The sequence below is a fragment of the Hesperophylax consimilis genome, chromosome 20 (genome assembly GCF_061612785.1).
Source record: "Hesperophylax consimilis isolate HC1 chromosome 20, BYU_Hcon_1.0, whole genome shotgun sequence".
Taxonomy (NCBI): Eukaryota; Metazoa; Arthropoda; class Insecta; order Trichoptera; family Limnephilidae; genus Hesperophylax; species Hesperophylax consimilis.
The window spans coordinates 25,332,211-25,349,210 of NC_142855.1; positions in this window are offsets into that span (position 1 = coordinate 25,332,211).

Below are 17,000 nucleotides of genomic sequence, written 5' to 3' on the forward strand. Positions count from 1 at the left end.
TAGTTTATACATTGTCTCATCCAACATACTGCGTCTTCTGATATCTCCACTTTTGACATGACCTGAATCGAGTAACTACATATTTGATTGTGTCATTTATTACTGTTTCTTCTACCAGTTCAATCAATATGTATTTATAACCTTACAATAGAGTTGGAATTTTATTTTGTCTAAATTAGAGAAATTGTGTTGATTTTCTGCAAAAAAAACTCAAAACAAAACGCTAAAATAATGTATTAAAGTCAGTGCAACCATATGAACGTAAAATTTTATTCAATATTCATCAATTAATGATGTACCTAAACTACCTTTTTAAAAATGACGATTTAAAGTTTTTCTGGTTGCCCACAGGTCCGCCGTAAGCTTGCGAACAGGGCATGCACTGCACACGGGCGGCACTTTCAGGGGGCGGCAAATACAGAGAACTCGGAATGTTCTAAATCGTTATCATTAATCATTCCAGCATTACAATTGTCATTGGATTTAATGCATGCATTGTTTAGCAAACAATTTGTCCATAGTTATCGTTGAAATTGGCAATAAATAATGTTATGAAAATAACATACGATTTTCACTCTAAGTAAGAACCTGTCAAATCTGTGATTTATCTTGTCTATTGTTTATGCTCTGGCAACTTAGAACTTTAACAGGAAGTGAGAAAAAATTCAAGATGGTGGCACTTCCCGGCCGGTGAGAGGAGAGACAGGCTGTCCGGTCGGGGGGTCAATTATTATTTCTGGAGGTCTGAGGCTCTAATCGAAAGTTATTTCATGGATTTGCGATTAATACCGAAATGTTCAGTTTGTGCTTCGAGATTAGAAGTCTAGTCATATTTCCCGCGAGTGGAATTCGCCCCGGGTGGCGTGAATAATGAAAACGTTTTTACCATGTGTGGCCGTGGGGGTAATCATAGTTTATCCAAGCGATCGGTGATTATTTCTGCCGATAAACTGTTTTCGCCGTGTGCATTTTGATTCAGAGCATTATTAAGTTCCACCTTGCCTCGTGGAAGGGCAACTTACGGATTAACCGTCTACTCAGGGCTGGACCACACTGGGCCGTAGGCCAGCCACATTCTGATGCCGTCTACTCCTCTTGGCTGGACCACACTGGGCCGTAGGCCAGCCACATTCTGATGCCGTCTACTCCTCTTGGCTGGACCACACTGGGCCGTAGGCCAGCCACATTCTGATGCCGTCTACTCCTCTTGGCTGGACCACACTGGGCCGTAGGCCAGCCACATTCTGATGCCGTCTACTCCTCTTGGCTGGACCACACTGGGCCGTAGGCCAGCCACATTCTGATGCCGTCTACTCCTACTGGCTGGACCACACTGGGCCGTCGGCCAGCCACATCCTGATGCTGCCGTCCTCTAGCTACATGGCTGATTCATCTACTCCGCCATTCGCGGCACTCAGTGTTCGTTCCTCATAACTAAATACGTTCTTATTATTTTAGACAGGGTAGATAGATAATACGTTCTGGTCGATGGGGGTAAGTTTTCACCTTTTTTGTATTTCTCTGTGAAATTTATCAAATATAACTTGTTACGGCCAGTCCAAAGTTTATCCAGATTACTTTCATTCTACAACCTTGCAACTTCCTTTCAAACATCATGTAGATGGGATATATTTTTCCCCGCCCTGAATGGAGAATTATGCTCTACCGTCGGTAGGTCGGTTTGGCGAGCTCTTTTCCAGTTCAACCACTGGAAGGGACTCTGGCGCGTTGGCCTTCAAAGACCAACAAAGTCAAACTTGGCCACCCACTATTCAATCATATTAACAGTCAATAATGTACTTAGAAAAACCACACACAATAACAGCCTATTAACACATCTATGGGCTAAGTAAGTATCGTAACATTGTGACAAATACATATTCATAACATGGCGCATCAACGTGGTTGGTTCGTATTTGTTCTTATTATTTGATTTTGAGTCGAAGTTGCAAGCATTTTAGTAATCATGTGTATTTGTTTTGTTTCGACGTGTCTCACATAAAACATAACCTATAAATGTTATTAGGTACATAAATGTCAGTCAACAGTGCGAGCTTATTAAAGTGCCATCAGTACAACCAACATAAATAACGATTTGTACGCATTATTATAATTTATTTTTATTTTACGGGCAATATTATTTTATTTTACGGGCAACACAATACTATGTGTCAACTTGACAGCTAGGAATGTCAAGCGTAAACAAACATCGCGATTTTGACAACAACTGTCAAAATAATAATACACTTTGAAAGTTTTGATAATTGTGTTATGCAACCAATACTATACAGTGCTTATAAGTGCATTTAATTATATATTTGCCTCGCGGGAGTACAATATATTCATAGCTATCGTCATTAGCTAATTTATAATCATTTTGTATTCAATACTTGCGGTTTCATAAGTAAACTTCAAAATGTCGACAATAATAGAAAACATCAATGGTAAAACGAAGGAGGAATTGTCTTCGGACCTTTTATCCAGAAATATTACACCGGACAGTACATTAGAGGAAATGCGAACTCAGGCCAGAAGGCATAACAAAAATATTAAGATTTCAAGAGTTTTAGAGCATCACGAGGGGAATGTTAACCCAGACAATGACAACGAATTTGGGACAAATTATATAAAATATACTAAAGTAATATATAACGAATCACATCCTTCCTCTTCTTCATCCTTAAGTACTATTAATGATTGGAAGATTAAATTTGATGGAAATAGTTGCGTAAGGGACTTTATAATTCAAATAGAAGAAAAATGTAGAACTAGGAACGTCAGTCATGTTGACTTAGTAAGATGTTTTCCTGATATTTTAGAGGGTTTGGCCTTATTATGGTTTAGGTCCATCTATACTCTCGAATTAACTTGGATTGAATTATCTACATTACTTATAAAACAATTCGAAACAAATATTAAACAAATAGAATTAAAGTCACAACTTTTCTCTATGAAACAACCTGCCGGTATGTCTGCTTTCGAATTTACGTTGAGAATGCAGAAGCATAACAACATGCTTGATGCCAAATTACCTACCTCTGAACTATTACAATTATGTATGACGGCATTATTACCTACTTATATCAACCTTCTTGCGTCTCGGGACTTCAATTCTTTTTCAGAATTAACCGAAGCTACAAATAAGTTGGAGTCTTATTCAACGTCTAATTTATGGGAAAATAAATCTTCTTCTTCTTTTTATAATACTCAACTTAAAGATAATACAAAAAATTATTATACCAATTCATGGGGTAATAATAATTTCAGTTTCAATCATAACCCTTCTTATCGTGGTACCCACACTAATCGTTCAACGGATTATAATTATAAACAAAATAATAATAATAAACAACATAATGCCAATTATTCTAAAAACAATAATAATTCTCGGGTTTTTTATAACCATCATTCGAAAAAACCAACTTCCAATGACAATAGAGAAAAGGAGATGTGTCATACTGAATCAAATTCCTCAGGGAACAATATTTATTGTTCTTTTTGTAAATTAAGGGGGCATCTACTATCGGAATGTAGGAAGAAGAGTCACAACAACTCTAAACCTAGGGTTGCTTCTTTAAAATATAGAGAATCAAAAAACTAAATGTGAGTCGCTCTGTTCACGCGCCTTCCTTTGCGCAGAGGAAATGCGAGTGGCAGAGTTGGCTCCGTTTGGTTAGACAGTTTCTTTCGGGCTCGAGTTCTGAGGTGGAGGTACCGCCGCCGAAGGATTCCGAGCTTGAAAGGGATAATCGACCTTTTGCGGATATCTTTATTGGAAATAATTTTTATAAAGCACTACTTGACAGTGGTTCTTCAATCTCCTGTTTAGGAGGAGATATTCATTTAGTTTTCTTAAAATTAGGTTATAAATTAGTTAATATTGATTTCAATATTTCTACAGCTGATGGAACAAATCAGCGTGTTTTAGGTACAATGACATTGCCAGTTACGTACAAGTCTATAACACATAATGTACTTTTCTACGTCGTCCCTTCTTTATCTCCTAATTTTATTTTAGGAGTAAATTTTTGGAAAGTGTTTCAAGTCGCGCCGGAACTCTTTCCGAAAGAACCCAATCCTCAACGAACGGGTCATATCAATGAGTTGAGAGCTATTCAGCCAGCCTCTTCCTTATCCAAGGAGGAAAATAAAACTCTTACCAAAATTATTAAGAAATTTGAATCCATTTCTTTTGAAAAGAAAGGTTTAGGGTTAACACACTTAGTCAAACATAAAATTATTACTACGGGTCCTCCGGTTAAACAACGATATTACCCTCTTTCTCCTGCTAGACAGAAACAATTAGATAATGAAGTAGATGAAATGCTCAAATTAGGAGTCATCCGTCCTTCACGCTCACCTTGGTCTAGCCCAGTATTAATAGTCACAAAGAAAGATGGAACGGGTCGTTTTTGCCTCGATTCCAGAAGGATCAATAATCTTACAATTAGGGACAGTTATCCGTTACCGTATATCTCTCGCATACTGGACAAGCTTGGTGGAGCCAGATATATCAGCTCAATAGATTTGTCAAAGGCTTTTTGGCAGATCGCCCTAGACAAAGATTCGTGTGAAAAGACAGCTTTTGTCGTGCCCGGTCGCGGTTTGTTCGAATTCACTCGGATGCCTTTCGGGTTAAAAAACGCTCCGAGTGAACTCCAAAGACTAGCAGACGCTCTGTTTGGACCAGAGTTCGATGAGAACGCATTTTGTTATTTGGATGACCTAATCTTAGTGTCTGAAGATTTAGAATCTCATTTTAAACTGTTAATTAAAGTTTTTGAACGGTTAAGAGATGCGGGTCTCACGATTAATTTAAAAAAATGTGAATTCTGTAAGTCAGAACTTAAATACTTGGGATATATGGTGGATTCCAAAGGTCTTCGCACCGACCCAATTAAGATAGAAAGTATAAAAAATTTTCCAATTCCTAAAAATGCTAAAGGAATAAGAGCTTTTCTCGGGCTATGTGGTTATTTTAGACGTTTCATAAAAGGATTCTCTAGTATAGCTGCTCCCCTGTCAAAACTTACTGGATCAAAAAAAGGAATAAGTTTATTTAAATGGTCGAAAGAAGCTGAAACAGCGTTTAATAAATTAAAGGAAGCACTTACGACTGCTCCTGTCCTTAGTTGTCCAGACTTTACTAAGCCTTTTGCTATTCATTGTGACGCAAGCTCTGTGGGTATAGGTGGCGTCCTTATACAATCAATTGAAGGGATAGAACACCCTATCGCTTATTATTCTAGGTGCCTTAATACACATGAACGTAATTACGGTATCACAGAGCGTGAACTGTTAGCAGTATTAGACTCGGTCACACATTTTAGACCATATATAGAAGGGGCACATTTTTCTGTTATCACTGACCACTCTAGTTTAAAATGGTTAGGATCTTTATCGAACCCTAGTGGACGTCTTGCACGTTGGAGTTCTCGCTTATCTCAATTCTCCTTCGATGTTATACATCGTAAAGGCACACAACACATCGTCCCGGACGTACTTTCGAGAATGGACCAAGCTACAATAGCAGTCATTGAATCTAATTTGTCCACCGATAAGTGGTATACAGATATCTGGAGAGGCTGCAAAGAATGTCCTCAGCGTTTTCAAAACTTTCAGATACGTGAAAATGAATTGTTTCGTCACACAAAAACCCGTTTACCTCTGTGTGAAGATACTTCTTGGAAAAAAGTAGTCCCTCTGGAAAACAGAAGGGAAATTTTGTCAGACTCACATGAATCCTCTCGTGCTTGTCACCCAGGAGTCTTTAAGACTTATAAAAAATTACAACTCCGTTATTTCTGGCCAAATATGTACAAAGAGGTGAAACAATTCGTAAATCAATGTGCCGTCTGTAAAGCACACAAAATTAGTACAGCCCCGCCTAATGGAATTTCTTCAAATTATAAAAAAGTTACGAGACCTATGCAGATGTTATCAGTGGATCTAGTAGGCCCTCTGCCTAGAAGTTATTCAGGTTTTACAGTTATATTATCATGCGTGGATGTTTTCTCTAAATATACCTGGTTATTCCCGCTACGCCAAGGAACCGCGAGAAGTATTATTAAAAATTTAGAGGAAAATATTTTCCTTGTACACGGAGTACCGCGTACCATTGTATGTGATAATGGGAGACAGTTCATTTCTAAAGAATTTAAAGAACTATTACAAAGTTACAATATAAGCCCTCCATTTTACAATTCACTGTACACACCTCAGAACAATGTTGTTGAAAGGTATAATCAAACCTTAGGCACGGCACTATCAATATTAGTGGAATCAGATCATCGTAATTGGTCCAAATTTCTCCCACAAATTCAATCGGCAATGAATAATACCGTAAATTGTACTACAGGATTTACTCCTTTCTTTGTTATGCACGGTAGAGAACAAATATTAGATGGGGATCTCCACCGTAATCCATTAGCAGATGAAGTATCCAGTCCGCAAGATTCCTCTCATCTCAAAATTTACACTGACAGATTAAATGGACTGTCCACAATTTATGAACAAGTCTCAAACGCTCTTTTTGCAGCATTTAAAAAAGGCGCTAATCACTACAATTTACGGAGAAGAAACGTTACCTTTCAGGTCGGAGACGTAGTCTGGAGAAGAAACTTTGTATTATCCAATGCTTTGAACTATTTTTCACAAAAATTGGCACCTCGTTTTGTTCAAAATATTGTTGTTAAAAAAAAATCAGACCTAGTCTATACACTGGCTGATTTAAATGGTAAGGAAACTGGTGACTTTCATGTCAAAGATATAGTAAAATCAGATAACATACCAGTTTAGTCTTCTACCATAAAGTATCGTGTGGAGACTGGCCATCTTTACAGGTGCTATCTTTAAATAAATCTTCTGAATACTGCTCATTTCAGTTCGGCCTGATCATCCGGATTGCTATGACCAGTATTTGTTAATAAATATACATATTTTTAAGTTCGTCCTTTACGGAAAATTAATTTTACTCCAGTTGATTACTCGAGTATAATTTCTCATTAGAATAATAAGTTAAAATTTTGTAGATTATAAAATATACATATTTTTAAGTTTGTCCTTTACGGAAAATTAATTTTACTCCAGTTGATTACTCGAGTATAATTTCTCATTAAAATAATAAGTTAAAATTTGGTAGATTATAAAATATATATACAAATGTGAGATGCTTCGAAACACAAATACATACATATTTCTGGTCACGATCAGTTCAACTTAGCTCATATTTATTTTTAAGTTTATTTTTATGTCAACTTGGATTATACGACGATATGAACCCGCATATCCTCTTGTATTCTAAGCTTAATATCATATGAACTGTGTTCATATACCTTTATATTGTATTACTTTAAGTAAAAACATATGGAGTTATTCGCCCAGTATTTCAAGATGTTCCGAGTTTAAATATATTGTGCTTACATAGGTCTCATTGCCCATTTGTCTATGTAAGTATCTTTACTATTACAAAAAATTCTTGTTAAGTTTCTATAAACAAGTTACTACTGAACTAATATTAATAAATTTATATAATATTAAAACTTCATCATTTGAAAAATGTAAATCAATCCTAAAAATAAATTAGTGATTGATTGGTTCCTGTGAGAACCTCGGTAATTAGTTACACTAATACTACAATTTACAAATTGAACCCTCGGGGACAAAAGACGAATACTTAATTGATTGGCACCATTTTTAACGATGGTTGTAGACTATTTATAGCACCATTTATTTACGATGGTCGCTAACAATTCTATTGGCACCATTTTTAACGATGGTTGTTTACTAAATAATGTGGCATCATTTTGCGATGATTGTAAGACTATTCATAACACCATTCATTTACAATGGTTGGTTATATCCTGTATTTCATATACCAATGGTAAAATAAACTTATATATTGTTTTCTATTGTATAACTGTCAGAAAAACTAAACCCACGAGACCAGTTTAGGGAGTTAGATAGGAATTCTCTTCTATAGAGGAACTCTTCTTTTCCAAAATTGATTTAGAATCAGTGATAAAGTGCAGATGGTACACCATCTACGACTGTAGCCTACTTTGGCTTATTTAAAAAAGTGAATCTGAACAGTGATGCTTTGTGCATATTTAATGTTTTGATGTATATTGATGTCATGCTTTAGTGATAATATTTGTATACTAATTTTAAGTTCTATTCTGTTATAGATGCTACGTCTACGGTAGTCCCAGACGAGAGTCAGAATACATCACCCAGCGTCGTACATGCTGCGGGTGATTACGGGCCCCGTCCACGTATCTTCTTACTGCTAATTGTGTACAATTTAAGGTCTTTATTTCTAAGTTCTGATTTTGTTATATCTAATACTCTGAACTTCAATTGGATGCGCCGCAGACTCATCCATCATGTCTTACGCATGATGGGCGCGACTGATTTTGTGACACACCCTTTTGCAAGCATACTATTACTTTTAGTACATTTCTGCTATATAACTCGTTTTTTTATGTTATTATATCATGTATGTTTTAGGAACCCATCAGACCAAGTTAGGGTATCTCTTAGCTCAGGCTTTTATTTTGTTCTCCTTGTGTTTGAGGGCAAACACGTTGGGGGCGACCGGGGTAATGTTATGAAAATAACATACGATTTTCACTCTAAGTAAGAACCTGTCAAATCTGTGATTTATCTTGTCTATTGTTTATGCTCTGGCAACTTAGAACTTTAACAGGAAGTGAGAAAAAATTCAAGATGGTGGCACTTCCCGGCCGGTGAGAGGAGAGACAGGCTGTCCGGTCGGGGGGTCAATTATTATTTCTGGAGGTCTGAGGCTCTAATCGAAAGTTATTTCATGGATTTGCGATTAATACCGAAATGTTCAGTTTGTGCTTCGAGATTAGAAGTCTAGTCATATTTCCCGCGAGTGGAATTCGCCCCGGGTGGCGTGAATAATGAAAACGTTTTTACCATGTGTGGCCGTGGGGGTAATCATAGTTTATCCAAGCGATCGGTGATTATTTCTGCCGATAAACTGTTTTCGCCGTGTGCATTTTGATTCAGAGCATTATTAAGTTCCACCTTGCCTCGTGGAAGGGCAACTTACGGATTAACCGTCTACTCAGGGCTGGACCACACTGGGCCGTAGGCCAGCCACATTCTGATGCCGTCTACTCCTCTTGGCTGGACCACACTGGGCCGTAGGCCAGCCACATTCTGATGCCGTCTACTCCTCTTGGCTGGACCACACTGGGCCGTAGGCCAGCCACATTCTGATGCCGTCTACTCCTCTTGGCTGGACCACACTGGGCCGTAGGCCAGCCACATTCTGATGCCGTCTACTCCTCTTGGCTGGACCACACTGGGCCGTAGGCCAGCCACATTCTGATGCCGTCTACTCCTACTGGCTGGACCACACTGGGCCGTCGGCCAGCCACATCCTGATGCTGCCGTCCTCTAGCTACATGGCTGATTCATCTACTCCGCCATTCGCGGCACTCAGTGTTCGTTCCTCATAACTAAATACGTTCTTATTATTTTAGACAGGGTAGATAGATAATACGTTCTGGTCGATGGGGGTAAGTTTTCACCTTTTTTGTATTTCTCTGTGAAATTTATCAAATATAACTTGTTACGGCCAGTCCAAAGTTTATCCAGATTACTTTCATTCTACAACCTTGCAACTTCCTTTCAAACATCATGTAGATGGGATATATTTTTCCCCGCCCTGAATGGAGAATTATGCTCTACCGTCGGTAGGTCGGTTTGGCGAGCTCTTTTCCAGTTCAACCACTGGAAGGGACTCTGGCGCGTTGGCCTTCAAAGACCAACAAAGTCAAACTTGGCCACCCACTATTCAATCATATTAACAGTCAATAATGTACTTAGAAAAACCACACACAATAACAGCCTATTAACACATCTATGGGCTAAGTAAGTATCGTAACATTGTGACAAATACATATTCATAACAATAAGTTTTCTTTTCGGTAGATCCCGAATTTTTTACCGAAATGTAGCCATATCAACGTACCAAATTTTAGTTTTGGGTCAACCCTCATTAGCCCTCCCCCCACCTCACTACACCCCTCCTAACTTCTGACATGCTTTCCCTGAGAAAACTATCTTAAATAAACACTATTCAAGTGGCACAGAAATATGGAGATATATTTTGAAACAAGCCATACATTATTTTAAAATGTGTTTGATTTGGCAAGAACTTGTATTACCTAGACAATCTAGGTATTGCATTAAAATATGCAGTGTTATTAACAAAATGGCTAATGGCTTCTCGTAGATATGGGCCTGATATATACCCCTTAAGGCTTCTCGTAGATATGGACCTGGTTTATAACCCCTTCAAGCTACTCGTGGATATGCGCCTGGTATATAACTTGTTCGGGTTTCTTGTGGATTTGAGCCTGATATGTTACTTGATTTGACTGATTAAATTACTATCTTCATGATTATACACACTTTTATAAAACAGAGAACATTTATATTCCGTTGTTTCTCTCTCTCTCTCTCTCTTATTTGAAACATTATGTAAGTCTATGTTGGTAACTGTCAAGTAGGTGGTGGACACTTGACATATAAGATTAATTCTCGAAATATTTATTTGAACAGATTCTCTAGATTACTCTAGATATTATATTAACATAATACAATGCGGAATCCAGACTATTACAGACAACATACTGCGATTTCCGTAAATTGAAAAGATATATAGAGCTATTAGAATTCTTAAATGGTTTAGTTGATCTCACAATCAAACCGAATAATTTATTTGATTTTTTACAAAGTTATTTATAGTTGAATATTATTCTAATTTTTCTTTCAACGTATCTCGTATGAAAATAGAGTTTTTTTGGTGTTCTTAGAGAGAATGATAACTTTACACTTAGCTACATACTATTTCATTTCGTTATCAAAACACTAGGCAGATAAGGTGATAAGTCTTATCGTTAGAGTTCACAAACTTCTATAGATTGAATTGTAATATAAAATTTGAGAATGTCAGCAATATATAAAGAAAAATTCTACAAAAGTAAGGGTCCAAGGTACGATCCTTGTGGCACGCCCTATATAACTTGTGACTAACTAACCAGTTTATTTTACAAAGAGTGATAAAGACTAACTTTGTCGAATGCTTTACTGAATCGGTTTATACGGCATCTAATGTAACTTACGTTGATTGTTCACGGTTATAATATGCGATTTATTCAAGTAATTATTGCAACTAATTCCTCTGAATAATAAATGTAATCAGTGATTATTAGATTAATTATTTTTGGTGAAAACTCTTAAAGTTGGTAAGTCAAGTACGGATGGGGGGTGGGGGCGGCATTGACGGATATGTACACGGACGTTCGAGCGGCTAGCGGCGGCCCTGATTGTAAGTAAAGTACGGATGGGGGGTGGGGGCGGCATTGACGGATATGTACACGGGCGTTCGAGCGGCTAGCGGCTGCCCTGATTGTAAGTAAAGTACGGATGGGGGGTGGGGGCGGCATTGACGGATATGTACACGGGCGTTCGAGCGGCTAGCGGCGGCCCTGATTGCCCAGCATTGCATTATTCATAATTATAATTAAATTTAGTAAAATCATGTTAACAGTATAATAACTGGCCAAATTACAATAACAGGATGTCAATGCGATAAGAATAACAGAAATTCAATGCGATAACAACAGTCATTTTATTTTTAAAAACATCTATTTGAATATTTGTATTCGGGAGTGAACCAAATTCATTGAATTTGAAGCAAATGTTGGAAATGCACATAAACCCATTTCCTGACATCTAATCGAGCTGAAACACGTCAGATAGACTCGTTGTCGATGACAATGCACTCTATCAACTTTTGGTGGCGAACCCACAAATGCATTTTTCTGAAATTAGATGACATTACAGCAGTTAATACACGAAATAAATATTGGTCCTACCCGATTGGCATTTGACGAGGTTGTTAGCGTGGTTGACTCCAGTCCCTGAGAAGAAGATACAATCCTCAGTCAAATCAAAAAAAGGTTTTTTTTTTAAATATTATTATTATTATTTTTAAATATATAGAAAAAAAAAATCTTTTGAACAAGTTGTTTTTTGGTATTTGTGGCGTTCAACAACCTGTTGATGTGTGAGGTAAGTACGTACATAACTATTGTTATTTAAAATTTATGTTTTTGTTTATGTTTTTTGTTTAAGATGACACACTCACACTTCACTTCGATTTTGGTTCATGATTTTGTTTATGATAGCCTGAGATAAGCGAGCCCTATAGGTCTGAGACAGAGGTATGAAATCGTTGGATCACGACACAATAGAAGAAATTGTAATATTTATTTTTTTGTAGGATTTTTATTTAGGTATTAGAACCAGGAAAGAGTCTAAAAGGGTCGAGAAGATGCACTAAGTGGCATGAATAGATAAGAAGTGACTAGAAAAGACTAAAATAGACTAGGAGAGATGAGGTGATTTTGCACAAGAGCGGCGCTGTATAAATCGTCCAAATCTTATTATTATTATTATTAATAGAGACAAGATATGATGGACTCGCCGAACGTCACAGCGGTGCTGCCAAGGTCTGTTATCTATGTGAGGATATTGTGTCAGCGCTTTATTAGCAGCAGACACATACCTGGATGGATGACGAACCTCGCGTTGGCACTGTTGGTGGACTCTCTCGCTGCAGCAGCTGGTCCAGTTTCTTCACCACCTTGGATACTTGCTGCAGAGTCTCCATCTTCTATCTTCATGTCACCTGTTCGTGTTCTTCATTTTACTTTACTTAACTTCACTTTATTTTGAAAATATTTATATTTTTTGTAATACTTGCATCAACAGTAAAGCGCCCCTGAGGTGATAACTCACAAAATGGGCGCTATAAAAATTGTCCAATATTATTATTATAATGTATTCTGAAAATTGCAACAACAATTGGGCTGGTAAGGCCGGTATTTGTGCGAGAAGTATGCCAAAACAAGCGCACTCTTCCCACTCATACAGATTCCACAAAACCAGACTTCAACAATAAATCGTGCTGCCGGTCAGCATTTGCCTTTGGGTCGGAAGACAATAGGTTCGATTCCTTCCCAACGATATAATACTAGCGCAGACCCGTGATAGCCATATTGCATATCTCGTTGAAACGTGCTCCACTATTATCCACTCCACTATTTGCCTTTGGGTCGGAAGACAAAAGGTTCGATTCCTTCCCAACGATATAATACTAGCGCAGACCCGTGATAGCCATATTGCATATCTCGTTGAAACGTGCTCCACTATTATCTACTCCACTATTTGCCTTTGGGTCGGAAGACAATAGGTTCGATTCCTTCCCAACGATATAATACTAGCGCAGACCCGTGATAGCCATATTGCATATCTCGTTGAAACGTGCTCCACTATTATCCACTCCACTATTTGCCTTTGGGTCGGAAGACAATAGGTTCGATTCCTTCCCAACGATATAATACTAGCGCAGACCCGTGATAGCCATATTGCATATCTCGTTGAAACGTGCTCCACTATTATCCACTCCACTATTTGCCTTTGGGTCGGAAGACAATAGGTTCGATTCCTTCCCAACGATATAATACTAGCGCAGACCCGTGATAGCCATATTGCATATCTCGTTGAAACGTGCTCCACTATTATCCACTCCACTATTTGCCTTTGGGTCGGAAGACGATAGGTTCGATTCCTTCCCAACGATATAATACTAGCGCAGACTTGTGATAGCCATATTGCATATCTCGTTGAAACGTGCTCCACTATTATCCACTCCACTATTTGCCTTTGGGTCGGAAGACAATAGGTTCGATTCCTTCCCAACGATATAATACTAGCGCAGACCCGTGATAGCCATATTGCATATCTCGTTGAAACGTGCTCCACTATTATCCACTCCACTATTTGCCTTTGGGTCGGAAGACAATAGGTTCGATTCCTTCCCAACGATATAATACTAGCGCAGACCCGTGATGGCCATATTGCATATCTCGTTGAAACGTGCTCCACTATTATCCACTCCACTATTTGCCTTTGGGTCGGAAGACAATAGGTTCGATTCCTTCCCAACGATATAATACTAGCGCAGACCCGTGATAGCCATATTGCATATCTCGTTAAAACGTGCTCCACTATTATCCACTCCACTATTTGCCTTTGGGTCGGAAGACAATAGGTTCGATTCCTTCCCAACGATATAATACTAGCGCAGACCCGTGATAGCCATATTGCATATCTCGTTGAAACGTGCTCCACTATTATCCAATCCACTATTTGCCTTTGGGTCGGAAGACAATAGGTTCGATTCCTTCCCAACGATATAATACTAGCGCAGACCCGTGATAGCCATATTGCATATCTCGTTGAAACGTGCTCCACTATTATCCACTCCACTATTTGCCTTTGGGTCGGAAGACAATAGGTTCGATTCCTTCCCAACGATATAATACTAGCGCAGACCCGTGATAGCCATATTGCTTTTTTCTATCGTTGCGCTTCAGTAGAATACAAAAAAATAATTACTGAATAAAAAATATATAAATATTAACTACTAAAAAAAAATATTTTTCAATAGAAATGTATGAACGGGTAATGGAAAAAAACTTAAAAAATAATGTTTTATAGCTAAGTTTATCTGTGACAGTTGTTTTCGGTTGATTAACTTTTGCTTTCTTATAACATTATTGACAAAAGAAATAAAAACTAGTTTTGTGAATTCCTGAAATCGAGCGTTTCCAGACTCCGTTAGTCAAGCGATTTTAATGCCTACAACCTACAATATGAGCATTTTAGGTACACCAAGAATATACACAGTTTTGGCTTGTAGCTTCATCTTAAAGCGAAGCATAATGCTAAATCACTCTTTTGATTTATCTTTATTACGAATTGGTGTACATTATGAATACCAAAAAATATGCTTTAGATAAATTGAAGGTTTTCCTATCGTTTCGCTTCAGTAGAATACAATTTAAAAAATTCTTTACTGAATAAAAATATAAATTTAAACTACTAAAAAAAATTTTATTCAATAGAAATGTATGAACGGGTAATGGAAAAAAACAAAAAAAAATAAATTTAATAGCTAAGATTATCTGCGACAGTTTCGCTTGATTAACTTTTTGCTTTCTCATAACATTATTGACAAATTAAATAAAAACTCACAAATTGTGAATTCTTGAAATCGAGCGTTTCCAGAATCCGTTTGTCAAGCGGTTTTAATGCCTACAACCTACAATATGAGGTATACCAAGAATATACACAGTTTTGGCTTGTAGCTTCATATTAAAGTGAAGCTTAATGCTAAATCACTATTTTGATTAATCTTTATAACGAAATGGTGTACATTATGAATACCAAAAAATATGATTTAGATAAATTGAATTTTTTTCTATCGTATCGCTTCAGTAGAATACAAATAAAAAAAATCATTTACTGAATAAAAAATTTAAATGTAAACTACTAAAATATATTTTTTTTCAATATAAATGTATGAACGGGTAATGGAAAAAAACTAAAAAATAAAGTTTTATAGCTAAGATTATCTGCGACTGTTTCGCTTGATTAACTTTTGCTTTCTTATAACATTATTGACAAAATAAATAAAAACGAGTTTTGTGAATTTCTGAAATCGAGCGTTTCCAGACTCCGTTAGTCAAGCGATTTTAATGCCTACAACCTACAATATGACGTATACCAAGAATATATACAGTTTTGGATTGTAGCTTCATCTTAAAGAGAAGCTTAATGCTAAATCACTATTTCGATTAATCTTTATAACGAATTGGTGTAGATTATGATTACCAAAAATATGATTTAGATAAATTAAAGCTTTTTCTATCGTTTCGCTTCAGTATTATACAAATAAAAAAATTAATTACTGAATAAAAAATATAAATGTAAACTACAAAAAATAAAAAATTTTCAATAGAAATGTATGAACAGGTAATGGAAAAAAACTTAAAAATACTGTGTTATAGCTAAGATTATCTGCGACAGTTTCGCTTGATTAACTTTTTGCTTTCTCATAACATTATTGACAAAATAAATAAAAACGAGTTTTGTGAATTCTTGAAATCGAGCGTTTCCAGACTCCGTTTGTCAAACGATTTTAATGCGGACACCGAAACGATTTTAATGCACCGTAATATATACATGCATGCATATACACCCATTAACTTTAAAATCGCAACGAAATAAAAACTTAATATGAAACAAACCACGCGGCATGCTCTTTAACTTAATGTGAAATACACCACGTGGCATGCTCTTTAACTTAATGTGAAATAAACCACGCAACATGCTCTTTAACTTAATGTGAAATAAACCACGCGGCATGCTCTTTAACTTAATATGAAACAAACCACGCGGCATGCTCTTTAACTTAATATGAAACAAGCCACGCGGCATGCTCTTTAACGTAATATGAAACAAACTACGCGGCATGCTCTTTAACGTAATATGAAACAAACCATGCGGCATGCTCTTTAACGTAATATGAAACAAACCATGCGGCATGCTCTTTAACGTAATATGAAACAAACTACGCGGCATGCTCTTTAACGTAATATGAAACAAACCATGCGGCATGCTCTTTAACGTAATATGAAACAAACCACGCGGCATGCTCTTTAACGTAATATGAAACAAACTACGCGGCATGCTCTTTAACGTAATATGAAACAAACCATGCGGCATGCTCTTTAACGTAATATGAAACAAACCACGTGGCATGCTCTTTAACGTAATATGAAACAAACCACGCGGCATGCTCTTTAACTTAATATGAAACAAACCACGCGGCATGCTCTTTAACGTAATATGAAACAAACCATGCGGCATGCTCTTTAACGTAATATGAAACAAACCATGCGGCATGCTCTTTAACGTAATATGAAACAAACTACGCGGCATGCTCTTTAACGTAATATGAAACAAACCATGCGGCATGCTCTTTAACGTAATATGAAACAAACCACGCGGCATGCTCTTTAACGTAATATGAAACAAACCACGCGGCA